The sequence below is a fragment of the Pelophylax lessonae genome (assembly GCF_965119305.1).
Source record: "Pelophylax lessonae genome assembly, chromosome: 4".
Taxonomy (NCBI): Eukaryota; Metazoa; Chordata; class Amphibia; order Anura; family Ranidae; genus Pelophylax; species Pelophylax lessonae.
The window spans coordinates 69,472,004-69,485,496 of NC_138771.1; the positions used below are offsets into that span (position 1 = coordinate 69,472,004).

Below are 13,493 nucleotides of genomic sequence, written 5' to 3' on the forward strand. Positions count from 1 at the left end.
ACATTTGAAAAAAATTTCCAGGGACACTTTGCAGCACAGCTATCAATTACTTACCACACCCACTTCCCTGAAGCTCCGCCCATTCTGCATAATTAATCGAAGCCTACTTATCAGATTATAGGGTCTACTTCATAAAGAGAGAATTACAGGAATTTGAAAAGGGAATTGAAAACTTGAGGCCAACGTAGCAGAGTTGGAAATATTCTCCCATTCAGATGCACTACTTCTGCCTAAAGTTTAAAATTCTCATCACAATTCCCTGCAATTCTAAAGTGTCAGCTTGTCGGAAGGTGCTCTGCCTCCCCCTGCTGGCGGATTTTGGAAAGTGCACCATGCTGACACCCTGCCTCCGGTGACACGTTAAATTTGCGACAGGCGGGAAGAGTGAGCGGGCACCGAGAGAGAGACAACCTGCTGCCAGAACTACAACACCTAGCTGGGGTGAGAGCGACACTGTGAAACAAAATTAAAAAAAAAAAAAATATTATTTTTTTTTAAATGATTTACATTGTCCCTGATTAACAGGGACAATGTAAATTACCCGGGACAGGCTCCTATTTGCCGGGATTGTCCCGGGAAAAACGGGACAGTTGGCAGGTATGATACAGTGGTATTCTGAATTTGGTTTATGAGCTGAGGACCCCAACTTTTTGCATTATTGCCCAAATTTAAAGTATAACCAAGGAAAACTTTATTTTTTTCCGTTTCAAAGCCTATGAGTATCAGTCTAGTGTATACCACATTTTGACCTCCTTATAAATCCATGAATAGGCTAAATACCCCAGAATATTACAGTCAACAAAAAAGCCTGTATACAGGGCCATCATGGTCTAATGCTGGCCATGCATGTAAAATTCTCTTTTGCTTTTAACATTCAATTTTAAAACAAATGTAAGTTCTGAGCGATAACCTCATACACTGCCCAAAAATTTGTTAGATTGTGAAAAGTTTTCCTTCCTCCCCCTTCTAATTTTCCCGCCACGTCGAGTCTATTGGTGTTGGCTTCTGGGAGATCTGTTGCTGCTGCTGGGGTCTATTGTTGCTGGGGTGGTGTGTTGTTGTGAGATTCCATTGTTGCTGGGCGGTTCTGTTGCTGCTGGCTGTGGAGGATCTATTTTATTGCTTTTATAGTTATTATTACCAAATTCCATACAAGTGACTTATATCAATTTGCTCTACAAAATGATACTTGTCTCTGTATTCTCTCAAGGGTCGTTGCTTAGAGTTGGGTAGGGGATTGGGACACAAAGTGACTGGGTTTTACAATAATAACCTTAAATGGCAGTACTAATTGGTTACCCGGAATGCATATGTGCCAATATGTAGCATGCCAAAGAGCAGAGGGAGAGTAGAGAGATGATTTCATTAGTCTGTTGCTGCTGCTTTATGTTCAATCAGAGGGTGGTGGCAGGGAGGTGACCAAGATGTATTAGGCACCTTTCACACGGCTTTCCGATCAGGTCCACCTGTCAATTTTCAGGCGGACCTGATCGGATGCCCCATGTACCTCTATGGAGCAGCGGATGTCAGAGGGGACATCTCTGCTGACACCGATCCTGTCTGACCATCTCTGCTGACACTGCTATCCGATCTGATCCTGTCCGTGAAATCCAGACGGATTGAAACCCTATTTTCCATCCATCTGGAGGATCGGATAGGATCGGATGAAAATGGACAGGTGGTCTATTATCATCCGATCTCCCATAGAGGACAACAGGAATCTGACGGGTCTGTCTCTGCACACAGAGCAGAGACGGACCTGTCATCTGCCTGCTCATCGGGGATCGGCGGATCGATCCTGGCTGAGCAAAACAGAGTCCGTCGGGCAGAAAGCCCGCGTGAAAGGACCCTTACTCAACTGCATCACAGGAAAGTCAGGCCACCAGGGTTGTGTAAATCTCAGGACTGTGTGGGCAGAAATACAAGTTCTTGGACAGGTAAAAACATTTCCATGTATGTATTTTAATGTTGTATTTAGCTGTTTGCTTGGAGTTCAGTTTTAGCAAACAATGTGCTAAAAATATGTATTCAAGAACTGTTCCTAACCAGTATATAGTAGAACTATAAATGGATAAAATACAGTACAAAAGTTAAATTCACTACTTCAGCAGTTGCTATAAGGTAAGATGATAACCACCTCTATATTCCTAGGCAAATGCTCAGCAGGAAATAATGAACCTTACTTTTTTCAGCTATGACATTAAAGCATTTAAAGGATTCGAGTTAATTAACAAATATATATATGTTTTAGGAAATGCAGTATATGTACGTTTTATTTTTATTTTTTATTCACATACATTTGATTCAAACATTTTCTGGCTTTTGAATGTGCATTTGGAAGCTGGAAGTTGACTGTTTTCAATGAACATATTTTCCTTTAGAACAATTTATACATGAGACCTAAAGTTCCATGCATGTCATATGGTGGTGAAGTCACAGTACAAAGCTCCCAGTTATCTGCATTAACACTGTAGTCTATGAGGATGGCTGAGGATATATGGATGTTTCATGGCCAGTTAAAAGCTCCTATGTTTTTTCAGTCATTAATGAAAAAAGGATCTCTCAAACTTAAAATGGGATATACAACCTACTTTATTTATTAAAATATCTAAAGTTAGAATTTTTGTTTCACTTTGTCTTGCACTGGAAAATGATAGACTTGATAAATGATGCAAACTTCTTTTTTTTTTTGGAAACAGAGGACTTTTTTTAGGCACCCAGGAAAGACACAAGAAAAATAATTTTGAAAGATTTTTTACAAAGTTTATTACAATAACCATAAAAATAAAATAAAGTTGTGCAATGGCTGATCATGAAATGTTGGGTTAGAGGTGGACCGCCCATCTCTGACCCAACATTTCATGATCAGCCATTGCACAATTTTTTAACCGGTTGCCGACTGCGCACAGTATATTTACTGCGGCAGTCAGCCCCGGCCAGGCAGAGTGACGTAGATCTACGTCACTCGCCTGTCACTGGAATTTGAGCCAATAGCAGGCGAGCGCGCGCCCGCTGAGGCGCGTGCCTGCCTCGGCTCGTTCAGGGAGGAGTGCGGGCGTGTGACCGGCGGACCCGATGTCCGCCGGTCACTCACCGATCGCCGGTAGAGCGGGAGAAAGGCAGAGCGGCTTATGTAAACAAGCCGCCTGTCATTCTCCCCTGTGTAAAAATGGAGATCAGACGGTTCTACTATGTAGAACCGTTGATCTTTGTTTTTACACCAATAGACCTGTCCCACTACAGTTAGAATCACGCCCCTAGGACACACTTAACCCCTCCCTGTCCAATACAGTTAACCCCTTCCCTGCCAGTGTCATTTTTGCAGTAACAGTGCATATGTATAGCACTGATTACTGCAGTAATGTCACTGGTACCCCCAAAAGTGTCAAAAATGTCAGTCAAGGGTCCGATCTGTCCGCCGCAATGTCGCAGTACCGCAAAAAAATCGCAGATCGCCGCCATTACTCGTTAAAAAAAAACACCAAAAATGACAAAAATCTTTCCCTTTGTTAGTAAACGCGATAACTTTTGAGCAAACCAATCAAAATACGCTTTTTGCGATTTTTTTTACCAAACATATGTAGCATAAAACAATTTGGCCAAAAATGTTAAAAAAAAATTTGATTTTTACATTTTTTTGGGGGGAATTTCATATAAAAAAAAGTGAAAAATATTGTTATTTTTGCAAAAATTACGCTCTTTTTTCGTTTATAGCACACGATCAAAAAATCGCACAGGTGATAAAATACCACCAAAAGAAAGCTCTGTTTGTGGGAAAAAAAGGACGTGAAATTCGTTTAGGTACAGCGTCGCACGACCGCGCAATTGTCCGTTAAAGTCACGTAGTAAAAAATCACAAAAAAACCCCTAGTCAGGAAGGGGGTAAAATCTTCCGGGGCTTAAGTGGTTAATATTTTTATGGTTTTTGTAATAAAGTTTGTAAAAAATCTTTTATAATGATCTTTCGTGTGTCTTTCTTGGGTTGCCCCTAAAAAGTCCTCTATATTTACGCTAAAATAAAGTTTATATGATGATGGATGTGACACGCCAAGTTGAATCAGAATATATAGTCTTACTGTTGATACATGATGTTTTCCATTCCATGGCACTTGATTTAAAACAAAGACAGTTGCCTATGCTTTGGTCCTTACTTCCAGATAAACTCCATTGCCAATAACATTAAGGCTCTTTTCACACCATGGCATTCCAGATCATGGCGAATCTACCCACAATCCTGAATCGCCGCAAACCGCGAGGACACGCTTGAGATCACTGTTACTTTCAATGGCACCCTAATCTGGATCTTACCATGATCGTCATCCGACGAATCACAGTAAAATCATGCAAAAAGAATCGCGGGGCGCCTATTGCCTAAAAGAAGTTCCAGAAGTCCATGAGAGACAATTGCAGAACAAGTCATGTGACACGATTGAAATCATAATTTTCTAGGCAGGTCTTATTCAAATACATGCCGGACCCTGCGTTGGCCATAAACAGGGCTGGATCCACCATTTAAGTTGTTGCAAACCTAAGATGTGAAAAATTAAAAAAGCATATCCCTCTATGGTGTGTACTTGTCCCAATTATGAGCACTAACTGTCATTTCTGTCTGCTGCTCCATTTCTCTGCTATCAGCATGAGTCACTTCTGACAAGTTTTCCTGACATCAAAAGAAAAAAGGTGATAGCTGAGGGGGCTCCAGCAGATCGACAGTCAGCTCTGTTTCTGCGTGCTATGTGAAGGGGGGGGGGGGGGTATTCTTTCCAATCAGCTCTCAGAGCTCTCCTCATTGAGCACTGCAAAGTGTAATCTCAGCTCTCTGTCCCCTTTTTTTAACTCTCAGACAAGCTTTATAAATTCAGCACTTTGAATGGATGTAAAGAAGAGATGGCTGCAGAGAGACAGGTACAACTTATGTAGGAGGATATATTTATTCTCTGTGTATTACCTGAGGCCAGTCACTTCCCTGGGTATATGTGAGGGTTTACAACCACTTTAAGCAAAATAAGCACATGCTTAGGGTACTACAGAAAGGGGGCACCACTGAGAATGTTCTCCTAGCTATCGTGCATCCAAAGTAGTGGTCTGGTCTCTAAACTGTGGCCCACGGGTTGGATGCTGCACTTTGCTTGCCTTTATCCAGCCTTTGGGGCACAATTTTTTCCACTTACACCAGCGATGGGGTATTTTTTCTTCCACTGTACCAATGATGGCGCACTATTTCTTCCACTGACACCAGCAGTGAGGCACTATTTCTTCCAATAACACCACCATTAGGGCACTTTTCTTCTGCTAACACCGATGGAACACTATTTATTCAACTGACACCAATGATGGGGCACTTTTCCTCCACTTACACCAATGATGGGGCAGTATTCCTCCCACTGACACCAGGGATGGGACACTTTTCCTCCTTCCAACACCAATGATGGGACACTATTCCTTTTTCTGACACCAAAGATGGGGCACTATTCCTCCCACTTTTGATAAAATTTAGCACTATTCTATACAATGACGGGGCACTATTCCTCCTCTGTCTGATTACAGGCACATAGTGCAGGCTTGTCATTTTTTACCCTCACTAACAATTTCGGTAAACGCCTGAGGCATTGTCTACTCCCACTGATGTTGGGATATTTTCTACTCCCACTATCCAGTCCCCCTAAAGTCTGAAGGACAGTAATAAGGTCCTTTGTTTAGAAATGTTGGAAACCTTTGCTCTAAAGCTGAAGAGCAACTTAAAACAAAGTGCAATTATACTTTTTGCAGACCATGTGAACGGTTCCCATCCTCCCCCTCCACAGATGTATACTTAGTAAAATGCAACTACTACAGCCTAGAATGTATATTTACATCCTGCACCCCAGGTCCTCTCTCTCCTGGCACACAGGTGCATTAAAGCCCCAAAAACTTGGGTTTGGGTTTGGGGTTGTAGTGTGCCTGCACCACTAGGAGAGAGAGGACTTGCAGCAGGGGATGGTTGGCCAGGGGTGAACAGTTTTCTGCTATCAGAGACAGAAAAATGCAGCAGCTGGACGCAGCTTCCCTCTGTGCTATGATCGGAAACTCTGCAGAAATGCTGTCTCTGGATGCACACAGTCTCTGATTAGCGGTTGCGGGTGAAAAGCAGTGCTGTTGGCCATTGATTTGTATAGCGTCTGACAGCCACCAATGTTCACACACAATGGGGTGAATTTACTGAAGGCAAATAGACTGTGCACTTTGCAAGTGCAGTTGCTCCAGTGCTTAGTAAATTTATTAACCACTTAAGGAGGATTTGGCTGCTCAAAGACCAGACCCTTTTTTTCGATTCAGCACTGCGTGACTTTAACGGACAATTGCGTGGTCGTGCGACGCTGTTCCCAAATAAAATTGACTTTCTTTTTTTCCCACAAATAGAGCTTTCTTTTGGTGGGTCCATAGCTTCTGTATGGCAGGCGACCTGTCAGGCGACCGGGTCGCCTGACAGGTCGCCCCAGTGTGAACGGGGGCTTAAAGGGACAGCGTTTGTAAATATTTTTGTTAAATGAGTATAACTAGTAGAACTGCAATTGCCTACATAATGAGAATCGAATACATAACTTTTGAATATGTAACCTGTGTGTATCTATCTCTGATACTAGCCAGTGCCTCACCAGCCACTGACTTCACCGCACATCCCTGGTACCTCTATGGGGTGGTAGTGTATTCTGGTATTCTCCATTACTTGGATGTCCTCTGGAATTTCAGTGTCTTCAGCAGACTGCAAGGCGCAGCAGTTTAAACCCACGAGTCGTGCCAAGAGCGGGAACGGGAACCCTTGACCTTGGCCTTCCCACTTATATCACAGATGGGTTGCTGGGGCCAAAAAGCCCAGGAACCAGGGTTGCCAACTTTCAGTAAATTTACAGACAGTTTGTAAAATCCATAATTTTTGCATCTGTCTATGAATGTCCATTACAGACATTCTAATGGACTGATGGACATTCACAGAAAGATGCAAAAATTACAAATTTTACAAATGGTTTGTAAATTTACTAAAAGTGGGCAACCCTGCGGGGAACTGATCGCACATAACTTAACCCTTTGCCAGCCTGGGCAGGCCACTAACTCACAAAATCAACCTTAAAAAACCCTGCCTACATTTTTGCCTTTAGTAAATTTACCAAAATGTATGCAGGCAGCGTTTAGCTCAGCTGGCAAGAATCTACTGATTCTCTCTGGCAGCCAATCTGGCCACCTGTGTGAATGTAGCCTTAGGACCCCCGTTTTGCTCAGTGAGGATCGATCCCGCTGATCTCTGCTGAGCAGGCAGATGACAGGTCTGTCTCGGCTTACTTTGAGACGGAACTGTCAGAGCCCTGCTTTCCTCTATGGAGATCGGATGATAACGGACCGCCTGTCCGTTTTCATCCGATCTTATCGGATCTGATCCTCCAGATGGATGGAAAATAGGGTTTCCATCCGTCCGGATTTCACGGACAGGATCGGATGCGGATGGCAGCGGGGGTCAGAGGACATATCTCCGCTGACATTCGCTGCTCCATAGGGCTTCATGGAGCATCCGATCAGGTCCGCCAGAAAAACTGAAAGGCGGACCGGATCGGAAAGCCCGTGTGAAAGGGGCCTTAGTAAGCAATGGAGGCAGCAGCAATTGGATCTTGGTAGGTACATATCTGTGGAGGGAGAAGGTGAGATCCAAGTGAGGTGGGGCACCATTGTTGGGCTGTGCTTAGGGCATCAGTTGCCCATTAATCCAGCCCTGGCTTTTTTCTGGAACAGGTTTCAAAATTGAAAAGCATAGATTGTTATGGTATCCTACCAGGGGCGTAACTACAGGGGTTGCAGGGGTTGCAATCGCTACCGGGCCCCATGCTCCAGGGGGCCCGATAGCAAACCAGTGGGTGAACTTCCAGGATCGCAAAGGTCACACTTGCGACCAGACCCTGGCATTGCACCACTGTGGGGAGGCCCCAAGATTGCAGGAAGGGGGCCCACAAGATTGCAGGAAGGGGGCCCACTGCAGAACCTGCTGCGGGACCGTAATAAAAGGCCATGCAACGAGTGTAAAGAGCCCCAGGATTAGTGGGAAGAGCCCTGGGCTTGAAGGTAAGGGCCCCGGCCAGGGGTCTGGGGGGCCCTTCGTGGTTTCTTGCATCAGGGCCCTGAAGGTTCTAGTTACGCCTCTGTATCCTACATTAAAGTAGTTGTGAACATACAATGTTATAGATACTTTCTAATATAGTCATAACTATGCAGGCACCATAACTGCTTTTGCTTAGTTTCAGAAAACTGAATGGAAATTTTGGTGTCGAAAACCGAAAATTCAGGATGCATTTGGCCAAAAGCAAAAGTGAAACCAAAAATGACAGTTTTAAAAAATATGTATATATTTTTATATATAATTGTATTATATTTGACATTTTATTTAATATCACAAATTTAAACGAATATGAATTTATTGTTGGCTATTATTGGCACCGTTAGCGCAGGAAAAAAGCTCAAGAAAAATGCATCCCTTTAAATTCTATGTATGTCTTCTCACTGGTCCGTTGCGTTTCTGTTGAGGTGTTAAAATTCTTGCTTGCTGCATTTTTGGTCAGTTAAAAAAAACGCACCAAAAACGCACCTCCCCATTGAAATGCATTGAAAATGCAGCAAGAAACTATCAATAACGCACTTGTGTTATGTTTTGATGCAGTTTTTGAGTCACATGACCTAATTAAACACACCATAAGCATAGTAAAATCATGGTAAAGTTGCAGAAAAATTGTCGTTTTCAGCGCCATTATCAAAACTTTTTTCTCTATCTGCAAAATGCCGAAAACACAATTTTCGGTCTATATGTTTCGGCCGATGAAATTTCAGTGCAGCTGTAATCTTTAATAATTTTTTTACAAGGTTAACCTTTTTTTACAATGTGACCATGCATCTCTTCTTCTTGACAGTGGAGTGCGGGGTTACAGGACACTGTGCAGACACACAGCTTACCTGTATTCCATAATCTGTTCAGTCTCAGGCAACATACAGGCTGTGCTTGAGCAAGGGGTGTGTTCAAGAGGCACGCTGTGACTGGGAGGGGGTGTGTACCAAAGGTGAGCTGTGATTGGATGGGGTATGTGGCGACTGAATAAACTACGCAATACAGGCATGCTGAATGTCTGCACATTGTCCTGTACCTCACAATGATCAGCCTAAGGATAAAAACGGACCATGCAAAAATAGATCAGCTTTTGTGCTTTGTGTGGTCAGCTTAGAACAAGGAAGAAAGGTGACTGGCAGGATCAACCAGGTACTTCAGGTGACACTTGTCAAAAGTATTGGGACACCTGCCTTTACATGCAAATTAACTTTAATGGCATCCCAGTCTAATAGCTGCAAAGGGTGGTCCAACTCATTATTGAACCCTATGGACTAACAGCTTCAACTCTTCTGAGAAGGCTGTCCACAAGGTTTAGGAGTGTGTCTATGGGAATGTTTGACCATTCTTCCAGAAGCGCATTTGTGAGGTCAGGCACTGATGTTGGAGAGAAGGTCTGGCTTGCAGTCTCTGCTCTAATTCATCCCAAAGGTGTTCTATCGGGTGGAGGTCAGGACTCTATGCAGGCCAGTCAAGTTCCTCCACCCCAAACTCCCTCATCCATGTCTTTATGGACCTTGTTTGTGCACTGGTGTGCAGTCATGTTGGAATAAGTCGGAGCCATCCCCAAACTGTTCCCACAAAGTTGGGAGCATGAAATTGTCCAAAATGTCTTGGTATGCTGATGCCTTAAGAGTTCCCTTCACTGGAACTAAGGGGCCAAGCCCAACCCCTGAAAAACAACCCCACACCATAACACCCCCCCCCCCCCTCCACCAAAATATTTGTACCAGTGCACAAAGCAAGGTCTATAAAGACATCGATGAGCGAGTTTGGGTACATGAAAATGAGAAGTGACTATCTAAAGCATTAGTTCTCAACTCCGGTCCTCAGGACCCACTAACAGGCCAGGTTTGTAAGATAACTGAAATACATCACAGGTGATATAATTTGCTGCTCAGTGATTGCAGTATTCTAGTCTGCATCTCCCCAAGGTAATACTTTAAAGTCTGGCCTGTTAGTGGGTCCTGAGGACAGGAGTTGGGAACCACTGATCTAAGGGAATTACTAAAACTGGTGCGCACAGAATCTGGTGCAGCTGTGCATAGTAACCAATCAGCTTCTAGGTTTTATTATCCAAGCTTAATTGAACAAAGCCAATTGGTCACTATGCACAACTGCAAAAGTTTCTGTGTGCACCAGTTTTAGTAAATCACCTATGATTTATAAAAGACACATATGTGAACACACATAGAAAAAAAAAAATATTTAGGGTAACCTATATTTTTATTCAGCCCTGAAGATAAAATCGAATTATATTCCAACTATTTAAAAAACATAAAGAATAGATTGATAAGGTATCCTACATTAACCACCTCCCACCTGGCCACTGTACATATACGGCCGGGTGGGAGTCTCGTCCTTCTGATCGAATGTCCTGCAGAAGGAGCGAGATCGCGCCGTCGCGGGCACACGCAGCGGCGCGATCTCGATGTGCCTGTGTCCCTCGGACACAGAGCAAGTTGCGGCAGGAGGGCCCTGTGATTGGCCCTCCTGATCCCATGATGGCTGTGTCCAATCCCAGCCGTCATGTAATATAAATACAGCCGTTGTAGCAGCTTTGATCTCTTCTTCTCCTCACACAGATCCTGTCAGTGAGGAGAAGAAGACGATCTGTGCTGCAGCCAGGGGATCAGTGAGTTTTTCTAATTACTCACTGATCACAGGGGGGGGGTCTGTGCTGTTAATCAGAACATTGATTACCAGTGCAGCCCTGGGGGGGGGGGGGGTGCCACTAGAGCCACCAGGGATGCCCACCCATGACCACCAGGGATGCCCACCATGGCCACCAGGGATGGCAATCAGGGCTCAGAGAGCCTGACAGTGGTGCCCTCCTTATCAGTGCTGCCCACTAATGCCATATATCAGTGCTGCCCACCAGTGCCCATTATTGCCATCTATCAGTGCTGCCCACCAGTGCCACTTATTGCCCACCAGTGCTGCCTATCACTGCCGATCAGTGCCGCCCATCAGTGCCAATCAGTGCCGCCTATCAGTGCCGATCAGTGCCGCCGATCAGTGCCCATCAGTGCCACCTATCAGTGCCCATCAGTGCCGCCGATCAGTGCCCATCAGCGTTGCCTATCAGTGCCCACCAATGCTGCATATCAGTGCTACCTATCAGTGCCACATATCAGTGCCCATCATTGCTGCATATCAGTGCTACCTACCAGTGCCCATCAGTGCTGCGTATCAGTGCCACCCCATCAATGCCATCCCATCAGTGCCTCCTCATCAGTGCCTGTCAGTGCGGCCTTATCAGTGCTCATCAGTGCAGGAAAAAACATATCTATTTACAAAATTTTATAGCATAAAACAAAAAAATACTTTTTATTTTTCAAACTTTTCGGTCTTTTTTTATTTGTGCACCAAAAAAGAAAAAAACCTTGCGGTGATCAAATACCACCAAAAGAAAGCTCTATTTGTGGGGAAAAAATGACACAGATTTGGTTTAGGTAAAGTGTTGCATGCAATTGTCATTCAAAATGCAACAGCGCTAAAAGCTGAAAATTGGTCTGGGAAGGAAGGGGGTTTAAGTGCCCAGTATTGAGGTAGTTAATCATGATCAACACAGAAAGTTGTAACGTCAGAAAAGTTGATGAATGAGATTTCCTGTATTTTCCTAATGTGAGTGACATTACACTAATATATATATATATCCAGGATCATTAACATTTATTCAGTTCACTTGTTTGTAAGAAATACATTATAGCAGTCATTTTAATCTAAAAGACTCAGTAATAAATATAATCTTAGTCATCTGACAACCATTTATTTTGTTATTCCGATCATTGTTTGTATGTACTATAAACTGTTCAAAGCAAACTTTAACGTCATTGTCAAGCCGTCTTCTTTACAAAGCCACCAAATGTCTAAATACACGTTATCCAATGCTAAGTCACAGTCAGATCCCCCTAGCCTATGCTAAATCTCTTCTACCATGCCTACGTTTCTGCACTTACATAAAAGAGCTCTTTCTTTGGTTAGTCTTAATTAAAAATAACCCAGGACAAGCTACGCTACTGTTAAATCAAAAACATCTGGCAAAGTTTTCCACTTTACAAGTCACTAAAAGTTTAGTTGAAAAAAAAAAAAAAAAAAGAACGTACGACTTACCATTGCCAAGAATAGTGAATATCTTCTTTACAGATTCATGAAGGAGAAGTGAGCCTCCTGATTGAGAGTGAGTGGCCGGTCCATGCTCCTGACGGCTGGTCCTGTGTGGATTTCCCTCCTCTGCAAGACTTTCATACCACTTCTTTTTTTTTTTTTTTCCTCCCTCTGCTCTCGCTCTGCAGTGACTTGAGTGGCTTGCCAGTAAATCATAATTGCCTGAGTCTACGCATTTTAAATACCGCCCAGTGAGACAGATGTGCATAAAAGAGATGCTATTTCACTGAATGAAACCACGTTAGGCTTAACCTTTTTCTCCTGCACCGCAAGGCAACGATCGGGAACCTCAGACTTTTCCCTTTGCCAAGCTGGGCCAGTCAGATTGCTGCAAGTCGACGGCAAATTAGTGGCGGGCCTACACACACCTCATGCCGCCGGTGGGGAAAGAGTTAAATTGGCTGCTGCTGCCCTCAGCTCCACTTTCTTTCTTCGCTTGTTCAGGGTGTTCTGTCAGCTGGCTCCCTTTTTTGTTTATATAGTTCAGCGGTGCTAAACATTACCTACACTTCATGGCTGAAATTAAAATGAATCATTTAAGGCCTTATGTCAAGAAGGAAAAGAGAAAAAAAAATCTCTCTGCTCACTTACCAGGAAGAAAACGCCTTTCATAAAGTGTTTCCAGGCTGCTGGAGGGTGAATAATGTCTGTGTAGTGACTGCGTATGGAAGGAAAATAAAACATCAAAATGACAAGACGGGGACAGCAGCTTTTACTATCCGTCATAAAAAAAAAGAAAGCGGTGCACGAGTTGTAAAGTGTATGACTGACAAATAAGAGTCATAGAGAATACAGCTTTCATTACCAACGTTTATATAGAGCTTTAACCACTTAAGCCCCGGAATATTTTACCCCCTTCCTGACCAGGGCCTATTTTGCGATTCGGCACTGCGTGAATTTAACGGACAATTGCGCAGTCGTGCGACGCTGTACCTAAACGAATTTGACGTCCTTATTTTCCCACAAACAGAGCTTTCTTTTGGTGGTATTTGATCACCTGTGCGAATTTTTGATCATGCGCTATAAACAAAAAAAGAGCGTCAATTTTGCAAAAAATAACAATATTTTTCACATTTTTTTTATATGAAATTCCCCCAAAAAATGTAAAATGGCCAATTTGTTTTATGCTACATATGTTTGGTAAAAAAAATTGCAAAACGCGTATTTTGATTGGTTTGCGCAAAAGTTATTGCTTTTACTAACT

The 13,493-nt window shown here is 43.3% G+C and overlaps 1 protein-coding gene across 1 annotated transcript in view; it reads right to left on the reverse strand.

The window, feature by feature from the left end:
- Positions 1 to 12,379, reverse strand: part of IL16 (interleukin 16) — a 239,226-nt gene extending 226,847 nt beyond the window's left edge. Inside the window, exon 1 of the mRNA XM_082253377.1 lies at positions 12,236 to 12,379. The gene's annotated coding sequence lies outside the window, so the exon portion shown is untranslated. The remainder of the gene's footprint in view (positions 1 to 12,235) is intronic.
- Positions 12,380 to 13,493: the final 1,114 nt, after the last annotated feature.